This window comes from Ambystoma mexicanum, chromosome 3p, assembly GCF_040938575.1.
Source record: "Ambystoma mexicanum isolate Mex_15411 chromosome 3p, UKY_AmexF1_1, whole genome shotgun sequence".
Taxonomy (NCBI): domain Eukaryota; kingdom Metazoa; phylum Chordata; class Amphibia; order Caudata; family Ambystomatidae; genus Ambystoma; species Ambystoma mexicanum.
Genome location: NC_090925.1, coordinates 101,525,830 through 101,539,143, shown reverse-complemented (window position 1 = coordinate 101,539,143; position 13,314 = coordinate 101,525,830). Strand labels below are relative to the sequence as shown.

The window sequence follows — 13,314 nt, the reverse complement described above, 5'->3', positions numbered from 1 at the left end:
GGATTTTGCTTTGCCTTTATGTAAAGTGCTGTTACCAAACATTTCATCAAGGTTATGTTTGACCATGTTCGCGAACTCCTTCCGTAATATTACAGAACATTGACTAAAAGGATTATTTGTTATTTTTGAAAGTGGTGAGTATACAATAAAAATACTCTTGAACATATGAGTTTGGACATCTCTGAACAGTTTAAGAATACATACCCTCATACATAAATATGATGAATGGTGATTAACTATGAGCACGTAGTACATACACATGTCTGTGCACATGCATTCTAGTGGAAAAAGGCATATCCACTATTTACTGTTCTTACGCTGCAGCAAGTATACAAAATATTATTTTACTTTTGACACCAACTGAGATTATTGCCACTCATTATATTAATATTTCATTACGGTGCCTGGCCTGCATATTCATTCCCTTGTCACTTCTTCTCTGGACCTTTCCTCTATCATTGACCTGCTGTTTAATTTCCTCACCCATCTTTCATCCATCTTTCTCCTCTGGAAATTTTCACTTTCCTTTTCTTTATTTTCTTTATCCATCCTGCAAAATATCCATTATGTCACCTTGTGACCATACTTCTCCCCTTCTAAAACGAGCACACTTCCTCTTATGCAGAAAACGTCTATGGTCCTAAGAACGTCTCCACTTGACATTTGGCATTTAATCTTGGATAACGTACCATCACCAGATCACCTACTTTCCATTTTATCCCTTCTACCTTGCGATCATGATCAAACCCCTCCTTTATCGCTCTTGGGCAGACCTCACCAATTGCAATACTTCTTTTCTATCCACACTGCCCGCACTCGCCATACCAACCCACACAGGACATAGACTGGTGCCCGATGTCCTTCTCTTCAAGGAAACAGGTGATGATACACCTGTCACAGAATGTGATATAGTACAGTAGCCCCACAAAATGTCCCTAACCACCTCCATCCAGTTTATACTTGCTCTCAATGGCAGTTAAATCCCACCTTTAATAACTATGTTTATCTTTTCTTCCAAGAATGTAATCTTCTCTTCCATGGTAGCCTCTCCCACATCCTTCCATTCCACCCACTTAGGGAGTTAGTCTACCATAGCGATTATACATCTGGTATCCCACCCAACGCCTTGTATGGGTCCCATTAGATCTACTGCCACCTTGACCCATGGTTGTCCCTAGTGCATAGCTTTTGTCAGCATTCATGCACTCCCTACACACTCTAACCTTCCATCCATTCCAGGTGACTCAAATGCCTGATACAGTTTCTTCTTCTGATGATATGCCCAAGATGCTCCTCATGAGACAAATCCATAACAGATTCTCTCAACCATGACGGAGATACTACTTTTTCTCCCCTCCTAAATTTGCCTTCAATGATGCACAATTCATCTTTTATTTCAAATCACAAATCCATGTCCTTACCTAACATTTTTTAGTCAGCCACCCACTGTTCATTGGTTCATGCACTTTAATCATCTGCTACTACTGCTCTCAACCATAACCTCTTCTGAATTTGATGGCAATTCCGTGCTTGGACTACTTTATCAACCTACTCCTTTTCTTCCTGTGTGTTCCCTGGGAGTAATTTCTTTTCCTGGTAATCATGTCACCATAAAATGATAACCAGGCAGCCCCAGTACCCACGTGGAAATGTGTGGTGAAGCATTTTTCCACCTATTGAATAACAACCATTGTACTAGTGGTTTATGGTCTGATCTGACTGTGAATTAATTGCCCCACAAGTAAAATGTGAAATGTGTTATCACCCATGGCACTGCCAGCGCTTCGCTCTATCACAGAATAATTGATTCTGAATCTTTAAGTGGTCTCTAGGAGAATGGCACTGTGTGTTGTCCTGCTGGCCCCAATTATGCTAATGTAGCTCCTAGTCCAAGTCACTGGCATCTACAGTTACCATTGTTCCTTGTCCTGATTCGAAACAACCTAATGTGGACTTATTAGTGATTTTCATCTTGATGTTCTGGAATGCTTATTACATTTTCCTGACCATAAGAAGTGAGTCCCTACTTCAACAGTGCTCTTAGTGGAATAGATTTGGTTGTATTATTTTACAAATGAGTGAAAATATGAGCATTGTGTGTCTCCTGTGCACATTTGAATCCTGGTGTGTTTTTAACATCTCTGGATTCATCAGCTGTACTAAAGTGTTCCCAGTGCATCTCTGTTTCTTTCTTCCTGTGGCTACTAGCCACCTGGTGAGTTTGTGCTCATGCTGCGCTCTGCAGCTGCTACTCCTTCTTCCTCCTATCCCCCATCACCCCTATGGCACTCAAGATCTCCCCTATCTTTTCTAACTGCTATACTATCACCTATCCTCCCTCTCTCACGAAGTCTGGAAGATAAAAACTTAAAAAAGACATCCTGACCACGAACCTTGGCCTACCTATCATAGACATCTATGTCAGCACAACCTCCAGACAGAGCTTCACTTATTTCCTCTTTTCTGTCCTCTCTCCAGATATTTGAACTCCTCCTCGCATTTCTACTCTCTCTCCTCTCACATCTTATTCCATTAATGGTGGTACTCTTCACATCATCCAGGTGTATCATTAATGTCTATCACACTGGTGCTGTCTTGGTTCAGGGTCCTCAATCCAACCTCCTCCTCCTTGACCGGTGCATACCCTCCCTCTTCCACTTCCTTCTCACACATGCTACTCCTTCTTCCACTCTCTCTTCCCCTCCTTTAACTGGTGTATTGCCCCCCTGTGCTCCTCCTCGGAAAACCTTCAACGGTGGTGACCTCTTGCATCTAGCCACTCATAATGCTCATTCTGCCATCAAACACTCTGCCGAAATCTGCCTCCTCTTTGTAGAACTTCACCTCGATATCCTTGCTCTTACTGAGACATGGTTCAATGCCAGCTCCGTCACTCCTTTTGACTCTCTTCTCCCTAATGACTATAAGATAATCTCCAAGCCACTGCCTAACCATGCTGGTGGTGGGGTTGCTCTGATCTTCCCTGAGTGTTTCCCTTCTTCCCTCATACACACCCAGCCTTACTCTTCCTTAGAGAGCTTGATTTGCAAGCTGGTCATCTCTCCCACCTCCACTCTAACCATTGCCACTATCTACAGGCCACCTGGCTCTATTACCCTGTTCCTCTCTGGATGGGCTGACTTCCCCTCCTCTCCCCTCACAACCACCTCTGAACCTCTTCTCCTGGGTGACTTCAACATCCACCGTGGTTCCTCAATCATGGCATCCACTCTCTTCCGTGCCCTCTGCACCTTGCTCTCCCGCTCCATTCTCTCTTCGGGTCCTACACACTCGGCTGGACACACTCTTGATGCCTTAATCCACACTGATCACCCCATTCTCCTGGTCAGACCATTCGCTCCTCTCCTCTCACCTCTCACCTGGTTCCTCTCTGCCCCCTGACTGCACCTTCCCCTGCTCTGCCAACCTCATTCACGAACATCCTTCAGATGAAATGAGTATCAGCTGCAGCCTTCGCAGGTACCTTAATCCCTCTCTCTCCCCACTGCAGACTCTACATCTGACTCTGCTCTCAGCAACCTCCATGTTGCCATCACTAATAATCTTGACATTCTTGCCCCAGTCTCGAGGATCCGCATGAAACATGCCTCAAGCGTAACACCTTGTATGAATCCGAACTTGCAGCCCTGAAATGCAAGTGCAGATCTGTGTTACCCGGGTGCTCCAAAGGCAATATTGACTCTCCCTTTGTACCAAGAAAAGGGCCCACATGATAGCTCGAGTCTCTGGTTAATCCAGCAACACATCTGAACTCTTTAAAATCTGCAAGGAACTAGCCAACCCTTTAGCAGTCTTCTCACCTCGTCCCTCCCAGGCCCTCTGCAACGCACTGGCCACACACTTCATGGCAAAAACTCAGGACATCCTGAGCCCCCTTGCATTCCTCTCCTTCTCCCCTTCAGCCACCACCCTTCTCCCTATGGTCTCCCATCCCCCCTCTGCCTTTCTCTCCGCCTTCTCTCCTATTACACCTGATGAAGTCACCAGAGATGTCATATGGACAATATTGTCTCCCTTGCCCCTGCTGATTTCTGAAACCACTCTTTTGCTACTGGATCTGTCCCCTCCTCCCTCAAGCACTCCCATGTTTCCCTCCTCCTGAAAAAACATTCTGCAGACCCGTCTTGTCCTGCCAACTACCGCCCCATATTTATCACCCCCTGCCTTGGGAAACTCTTGGAGAAGCTGGTCTTCCCCCAACTGACCCAGCACACTGTACTGTCTGCCTACACGACCATCAATCTGGATTCTGAGCATCCCGGGGCACAGAAACTGCTCCTCTGAACATCCATGAGGAACTGCTTGCATCTCTTGACTCCAACTCTCCAGCTGATCTCATTCTACTTGATCTCTCCTCTGCAGTTGATACAGTCAACCTCTCCATCCCCATAAAATGGCTCCACAATACCCTGGGTATCTTGGATCAGGCTCTGGACCAGCTGCCCTCCTTCCTCAATGACCATTCGTCCCTGGGTATTCTGGGCTATTTCTCCTCCCCCACCTCTACCTCCACCTGCCATGTCCAACAGGGCTCCAACCTTTCTCCTGGCTCTTTAACACCTATCTTGCTCCGCTTGCACACCTCATTTCTACCTTCTCCCCCAACCTCCAGTGTTATGCAGATGACACACAACATAAATGTTCCTCTGATCCTCTCCTTACTTCCTCCATCATTCCCTATTGCCTATGTGCCATCCAATCCTGGTGTACTTCCAATAATCTCTGCCTTAATGCCAGAAAGACTGAGATCCTTCCTATTGTACTCCTGCTACCTCTTCTATTCACTTCTTCTGTGTCTCAGGAGGATAGCTCAGGTACAACGTGCTCGCCTTGGAAGCAAGATGTCATGGAGAAACAAAGGTTTGATCCCCGGGTCCATGCTTAGAAACCTCTGGGTATTCAGTGAGTTATAAATAACCTATCATATCATATCACTCTGGCCATCTTCTATGGGGTCTCCCCCTTCTCCTTCATCTGAAGCCAGAAAACTTGGAGTCATCTCCGACACCCTTCTTTCCTTCCTCCCTCAAATTCAGGACATTGCCAAGAAAGCCCACTTTCAAATCCATCTCCTCAAAGGAATTCTTCCTTTCCTCACTTTTCCTCAGAAGATCAATGTCTTTAGAGTTCTGGTTCTCTCTAGGCTACAATGCTGCAATATCACGTTCCTTAATCTACCCTCTTCTTCTCTACGACTCCTTCAGCTAATTCAGAATAGGGCTGTAAGACTTATCCTTGGCCTCAAACCCAGGAACTGCATCTCTACAGCCCTAAAATATCTCCACTGGCTCCCGGTTGTTGCAAGGATGATCAAATTTAAATCCCTTTGCATCATCCATAAGGCTGTCTGGGGCCAGGGGCCACACTATCTACAACTGGCTCTTGCTAAATACTCTCCATCCAGATCTTTATGTCCTCCAGCACAAACTCTCTGTGTGTCAAGCGCTTCGCTAAACAGCAAGCTAGTGGTTTATCTCTTTGCTCAGTAGGCTCTGTCCTATGGAACGGCCTCCCCATTCCTCTTCATCTTGAGCTAGATCTCCTCAAATTCTGGAAGCTCATCAAGACCTTCATGTTCACCTCCTACTTCCCTTCCTCCCTCCTCTGCTAAACTCCCCAGTTGCTGAGATTGGTGACCAGGGCCCTTATGTGTCCTCCTGGGTTCTCGCCTCCCACACCCAGTCACCTTCAGCCTCAGCGCGCTCCCAGCACTTGCCTTGGCAACCACTGACCTATGCCACCATAGGTCTGCCCTTACTTATTTATTGACAGCTGACCACTCTCACCAGGTCACTTAACAGCTGTTTACTCCCTAGCACTTCCCTCTTTGGTACACCTAGCACTTGCCCCCCACTTCCTCAGCCCTTCTCTCTGCACTTGCATGTTTTGAATGCTCACAAGGCTGCACAGATGTACCTCTCTCTCATTGTTATGTTTGCTTTTCTTTCCCATGTTCCCTCCCTGCTGTCCTGTGGGCCCTTTGAAACACAATTTACTTGATGTATATGCACCTAACAAATGCACAATAAATAAAATAAACAATAAATACATACATTTCCAATACCCCCCAGACATTTGCGTAATTGATCTTTATGGCAAGAGGTTGGTGCCAGCTTAATCGCTTCAACTAGCTTCTTACGTGGTTTCCCACGTTCTACTGATAATTTGTGACCTAAATACTCTAAATATACATTTGGCTCTTTGAATGGTCAAACCCCCTCCTTCCAATGCTTCTTTAATGTGTCCAGATTTCCATCATGCTGCTCTTTATTAATTCCATATATCAATACATTGGCCTCATTCTAACCTTGCCAGTCCAGAAACAATGGTGCTGGTAAACTTACCAGCACCGTTGTTTCCGGACCAGTAAAGTACAGGTCTGCCGGGTGGGTGCCCTCCAGCCCAGCAGGTCTGACCTGCTAGGTAACAGGTCTGACCTGCCGGGCGGACCGACACCCAGCCGCAGATTTTCATAGAGCACTGCCACCATAATTACCGGTGCCAGTGTGTCTGTGGTCCCCACTCCCATAGAGTCCGATGGGAACAACATTTTACCAGCGCCTGAATTTCCAGACACCAGGGTTGTAATCCCCTGGAGTTACCAGCAAGTCAGGCACTTGTAACTGTTTACGGATCCAGCAGCAACTGCCCGGTATCACCGGCACGGTTAGCACCGGACTCATAATGAGGCCCATTGTCCTGAAACCCCATCACAGTATGTAAGCCTTCTAGTGTTTTTCCATTATCCTTTTGAACACAGCCGTGAAAATCCAAAAGGCATCTGGCAGAACTCATATGCCCCCATCAGGGTAATGAATGACATCAAATGTTGACAATCCTCCATAAGGTGGACATGATGGCACTTTGTGGACAAGTCCAGCACACTAAGTACTTTAGCTGTTCCTAAAGGAACTAGAGTTTCTGTGATTTTCGGTAATGGATGCCTGTCAGTCCAAATGTATCTTTTTAGATCTCTGAAGTCCATGCACATGCATACTTTTCCACTAGGTTTAGGCACAATCACAATTGGTGCCAACCACTCGGATCCTTCAATCTCCTTAATCCTTAAAGGGTAGTCATTTTTTAAGTTCATCCTTTCATTCTTCTTGCATATTTACTTGAATAGGGCTTACTTTGTATACAACTTGTAGTGCTTTATCGTTGAGTACAAGCCAATGTTGAAATCAAGTTCCCCCAAATTCTCTGATAATACTTCAGCATATCTCTCTGTCCATTTGTCTATCACTTCTGAAACTGATATTAGAACTAATGCATGTGCTCCTATTCTTATGCACAATTTGTCTTGTCTCTGCCTAGCAGAGATGAACCTTTTATAGCAACATATATCCAGGCCTTTCATTCAATTGCTTTGTATTCCATATTGGCTTGAAATGTTCCAAATAATCTAATTCTAATATCACCATAAGCTACAGAGTCACTGTCAGGAGGAACCACTTTCCCTAGATCTCCTAAACTATTGTATGTGTCCATTGATGTTATAGTCCACCACAATCCTCTGTCTGCCTTCATGTTTATTCCTATGCCATGAATGGTGAACACATCAGTTGGTCCTCTCTGTGATGTTGTTATCTCTCCAATTACAAAAATGTGTCTGTTGTTTCTAGGGGAGTTGCTAGGTCTGGAAAAGACCCAGGGCTAAGTTGATGTCGGAATTGTTGGGACTGGGGGCTAGCTAGTCTTTTGGCTGTAGCTCCCGAGATTCTATCCAGGGCTACAACCAAAAGATCAGAGGCTATAGCCCCGTTAGCCCCCCGCTAGCAACACCCCTGGTTGTTTCTGTCTCCTATGCTCAGATTCTCCAGTGCCTTTGCCATATTGTCAAACCCTCTCTCTGTGGCCATTTCTCTGCAAAGCCATACACGGTGAGCCATGGCGCTATTAGCGCCATGGCTCATGCCGGTAAAATACGGGCACCGCCTTGGTGGAAAGGGGATTTACCGCCCCATTCCATGGTTGGAGGGGCGGTAAATCCCCCTTCCACCCTTGCCCTTCCCCATTCCCATTTCTGCCCCATAGGGCTCTATGGGAATGGGGAAGGCGCTAATTACGGCACCGCAATTTTGCGGTGCCGTAATTAGCTCCAAGGTCCCTTTGCGGGTTGGATTTTAACGCCTGCAAAAAGCAGGCGTTAAATCCCCTAACCCGCAAAGGGACCACTTAGTAAGGCGGTAAGGATTTACCGGTACCGGTATTTTACCGGTACCGGTAAATCCTTACTGCCATCCGTGTAATGAGGCCCATAGTGTCCTCTCCTTTTGTATTTTACGCAGACTGCCATCCTTGTGGGACAATATTGGCTACTGGAAAACTGTCTCTGACTTCCACCACCTGCACCTTTGGTTAGACCCGGTACCACATTTGGGACATTGTCCAGGTTGGCTCTCCTGCATGGCCACAGCACCACCAGCGCTCAGTTGGACCCTCCCTCTTCCCTTCTGTTCCTCCCCAGCCCACTTCTCCTACCCACACATGCCTTGCCACACTGCACAGAGAGCTTCTCCCCATTCCAGCACAAACTCCTTCTATTTCGCCTTCAGACCACTTCTTATCCCCACACATGCCCACCCCCTCCCTGATTGGCCCAGCATCCAGGGAGTACTGCAGCCTTGCCACGCTGCATGGAGATCTTCTCCCCTTTGAAGTGAAACTGAGCAGAGTGCGGACCTCTGGCCACTCCAATAAGACATGCAACAACATTTGAGCCATTTTCCAGCCCAGCTCTCCTGCACGGCCACAGTGCCATCAGCACTCTGTTGGGCCTTACCTCTCCCCTTCTCCTTTTGTTCCTCCCTAGGCCACTTCACCTCCCGACACATTCCCAAACACTCACTGATTGGCGCAGCATCCAAGAAGTACTTGAACCTTGCCATGCTACATATGAGAACTTCCTCCCTTTACAAAGTGAACTGAGTAGCGATCAGACCTTCAACTCCTCTGGTAAAACCTGTGGCTGAATTTGGGACATTTTCCAGCCTGCTCTCCTGCACAACCACAGCACCATCAACCCTCCAAAGCGGCTTCCCTCTCCCATTCTCCTTCTGCTCCTCCCCCAGCCCACTTCTCCTCCCCCACATGCCCACACCCTCCCTGATTGGCCCAGCATCCAGGAAGTACTCTTAGCCGGGAGTCCCAGGGCAGCCTTGCCCAGGCAGCCGGCTAAGGGCTCAGGCAAATGACCCTCCTTTGGCTCCTCAACCACCTGTTTGCCTGTTCACCCTGGGCACCTTAGTCAAGCCATTACACCAATACCTGCCTGAACCAACCATCACGTAAGAGATGGCAATTTGGGCACACCGTCAAGGCTGTGTTTCTGAAATCTTGTCACTACCTTGAATCTAGGTGCACCCTGAATATTGCCACTGTTTGATTTGTACTGCCCCCCCCTGAATATAGCTGCAGTCTGAGCATATCCACCCTTTCAATTCAAGCTGTGCTCTAAATGCTGTCACTGTGTTGAATGTAGCAGAATTCTGACTATAGCCACTGTTTTAAATCTATCTGTGCTTGAAGACTGCCATTGATGAATCTAGCTGCATTTTGAGGGTAGCCACTGTTTTAAATCTATCTGTGCTCTGAATATTGCCACTGTGTAAAATCTAACTGCATTTAGAGTGTAGCCACTGTTTTAACTCTAGCAGTGCTTTGAATATTGGCACTGTGTTGAATGTAGCTGCATTCAGAGTATAGTGTGATGATTCCAATGGAGTCATCACAGATCTCCCGGTGGTGCCCTTCTCCCATGTGGCCAGGGGACGGCAGCCACTACCTGATCCTGACCTTGGGGGTGGCTATATGAGGGAGGATCACATAGGAGGATGTTAGAATGGATTTCTAAACTTTGCTCTGGTGAACGGATGTTTAGGAGGCCACCCTTGTTAGTGAAACAGGGAACACATCTGGGAAGATAGCCAGATAAATGTACAGTAGCTTGGAGAGCAGTCAAGGCTAAGTCACATGATGAGTGGGGGTGATATGAGGTCTTTGATGAGCACACACAGTTAGAAACCAAGAATTACCCTTAGACAGTAGTATTTCAAAAATACACAACTTATTAGGCCCACGGACAAAGACAAGTGAATAATGAAAAGCACAGTAAAATCACCATTCAAACATCATACTATGTAAAATATATACAATCACTTTTGATCAATGTGGTAAAGTGCGGAAATCCTGCCAAAACGTTCAGGAGAAAGGGTAGGCAAACAATCACATTGGCAAACTTCAGAAATGGATAAGCCTATCTTTAAAAGTCCAGCACTATGATCATTGGAGCCTTGTGCTCAATGTTAGATGTGCACGTAAAAGCACTCGGTCATGCGTAAAGATGCAAAGTACAACATTCAAGGAACTGGTAAAGTTAGAGAGAGGATTCTGAAGTGTAGAATACAGGTTCTGAGAGTCGGGGGAGGATCTGCTGTGGAGAACCAAGCTATTCTAATCATTCGGAAGGCTTTAGGAAATCGAGGCCCCCCCAAGCCAAGGAGAGGACAACAAGGGGTCAGTTGTGCGTAAAAATGCAATGGATGAACTAGGGGCTGCTGGTAAGTGGTTTAACTACTCACCAGCCTTGGCTCACTCCGGGACCAAACTTGGCAGGTATGGAGAGGGTTGCCTGGAGTACGAGTTCCCACCCTTGGTTCAACTTCAAAGTGCACAGGTGCTGCAAGTGCAGATCTGGTTCCGGTGTACAGTAGGAGCTGTATCCCTCATCTCCAATGCAGGACAAAGAAAGCACCAATGCAGCTCGTCGCAGGAATCTTGAAGAAAGGCTGGAAAGTCACCAGCAACGACCGTCACTGTAGCACAGTGATGCAGGGGCACCCAACTCTCGTGGTCTGATGCATGCCTTTCTCTCGTGGTCCAAAGCAACTGGGACAGTGAAATTTGTCAAGAAGGTGCTTTGCTTTGCGGTGCAAGCTAGGATACCTCCAAAGCTTGAGGCAAAGATCAATAGGACAATGCTCCTGCATGGGTGCCAAGGTTTGAGACGGGCACTCCACTGGATGGCCCAGGGACACTTCAGAGAAAGCTCTTTTGCATGGAAACCAGGAGGCATCAAGACTGATTGGTCCCACTACGCAAAGGGGTTGACGCACCCTTACAGGTCTTAGGAGATTGAGCGCAAATTAGGGCATTACTGAATGTCAGAAGTCTCACGGTGCCAACCGTCTTCTGTGAGGTTCTGGATAGTCCTTAGGTCTGCTCGGCTCTTCTGGATACTTGGTCCTTGTACAGGTCAATTCAGACCTGTTGCTGATCTGCGGATATGCAGTTTGGACCCCTCCTCATATTCACATGTCCAGTGAGTTTGTGCACACAGCTGGCCAATGAGGCGATCTACCCCACTCATGCACACAACCAGTGGTCCAATCAGGGACCACTGTGGCTCTCATGCTGTCATGCACATAAAACATCCTGGCACCAGTAGTGTGGATTGGGACGAGACAGTCCCAGCCCACTTCCTGGGTACCTACACACGTGACCTGCAGTAGACCGCAAAAGACAAAGCTTTCGCGAACAACTGCATGACCAAATAAGGTGTCCCTGGGTCACAAAGAACAGGGAGAAGGCAAGCTGACAAAATGGCCAAGGAGAAGACAAAAGAGCTTGTAGCATGGCTATGATGGACACTAGCCACAGTCATGAGCCAAATGCGATAAGCGTGTTATGGCTCAATAAAAAGATATAAAAGTACATGAAAAAGTTTCTGCTGCCACCAGTCTACTCCTAGGCACATTTTCCAGTTACCAGAAAATCCTCAGTGGATGACTAGGGCCTGAAAATGCAAGGACCCTGTTGCACGGTACAGTAATGAAATACAGTTGCCATAAATTGTAACAAAGTTGAAAGACAAAGAGAAACAAAGTCTGAAGGATGTGTCAGTTTCCCCATTCCGATGAGTGAAATCCCAGTGGAGTGCATCTGAAGGCTGTGCTACACTGGCAAAAGTCAGGACAGGTGGATGTAACTAAATCAAAAGGTATGTGTCTCCACAATTGTAGAGGTAAAATAGCAGTTAAAAAGGGACAGTGAGCTAAAGACTTATGACCTTAACACATAAAGCTCCAATACAACACATTTGGCTTCTGAAGTACCTCTATGCAAATTCCCTAAGAAGAACTATTTAACGCCATATGTCCAATGACAGGCATGGACTCCAACTCCCAGAATCACTCAAGTACTGAGACGAAGATGATGAAGGTGTTTGTACAAGGTAACAAAGGTTTGAAGCTCAATATGCAGTCTAGTTGTTTTCCCTAATCACTTGTGCGTGGGACTTTTAAAGATGGTAACCAATCTACTGAGTGTGGCAGTGCACAAGAAGACGTTGGTGCCTTTTCTTTCTTTCTTTTAAATATGAAACGCTTCACGAATGTGCGTCTCATCCTTGCGCACGGGCCATGCTAATCTTCTCTGTATCCTTCCAATTTTAGTATATGTGCTGCCGAAGCAAGCACAAGACGTTGGTTCCTATGCACAGGCTCACAAATGCAAAAGATATGTACCGGTGTGGCGGAGCAGAGGAGGCTACCGAGATAGAGGAGAAATGAAGTGCACGAGCAGGAAGATCATTGTAGATGCTGTGTACCGCAAGAGAGTTCCTGGGTGGTGCTCAGTAGCTCGAAGAGGCAGCATTCTCCATGCTGGGACCTGAAGGCAAGCAGGCATGTGATCGAGGAACCGCAAAGGAAGCCGGAAGGATGTCTTCACACTCCAGGATGGAAAGCAGGTGAAAAAGCCACGCTGCAGAAGGACAAACTGAACCGGAAATGCTGGAGAGAACCAGTGAGTTGTGCCAAAGACAATGGGGCCTTAAGGTGTTCTGTGGAATGCGCTGATGAATGTGACACCATTGTTAAAACTACAAAAAGATTGTTTGAATGCAGAAAAGGCAAAGTACAGACCCCACTGAGCTACAAATGTGTGGGATGCAAGTGTAGTGCAAAGCTTCAACAAACATTACCACTTACATATATACCAAGCCAAGATCAGTATATGCAGTCTTGGTGATAGAGGAACTGTGAAACACATGAGAAGTCCTTGCAAAGGAAAGGTACAAGGCAAGTGAAACACATGAGAAGTCCTGTCAAGAGAAGGAAACCAGGCAATTGAAACATATGAGAAGTCCTGGCAAGGGAGAGAAACCAGGCTATTGAATCACATAAGAAATCTTGGCAGGAGAGCATACCAGGCAAGTGAAAACCTCAAGAGTCCTGGCAGGAGAGTACACCAGGCAGTTGGAATTGCATAAAGAGTCCTGGCAGTAGAGTG

General features: G+C 46.6%; 1 non-coding gene across 1 annotated transcript; it reads right to left on the bottom strand.

The window, feature by feature from the left end:
* Positions 1–12,393: 12,393 nt before the first annotated feature.
* Positions 12,394–12,500, bottom strand: LOC138581578 (U6 spliceosomal RNA). Its single transcript, XR_011304640.1, has one exon. It is a non-coding gene; the product is annotated as a U6 spliceosomal RNA (small nuclear RNA).
* Between the last annotated feature and the right edge of the window lie 814 nt (positions 12,501–13,314).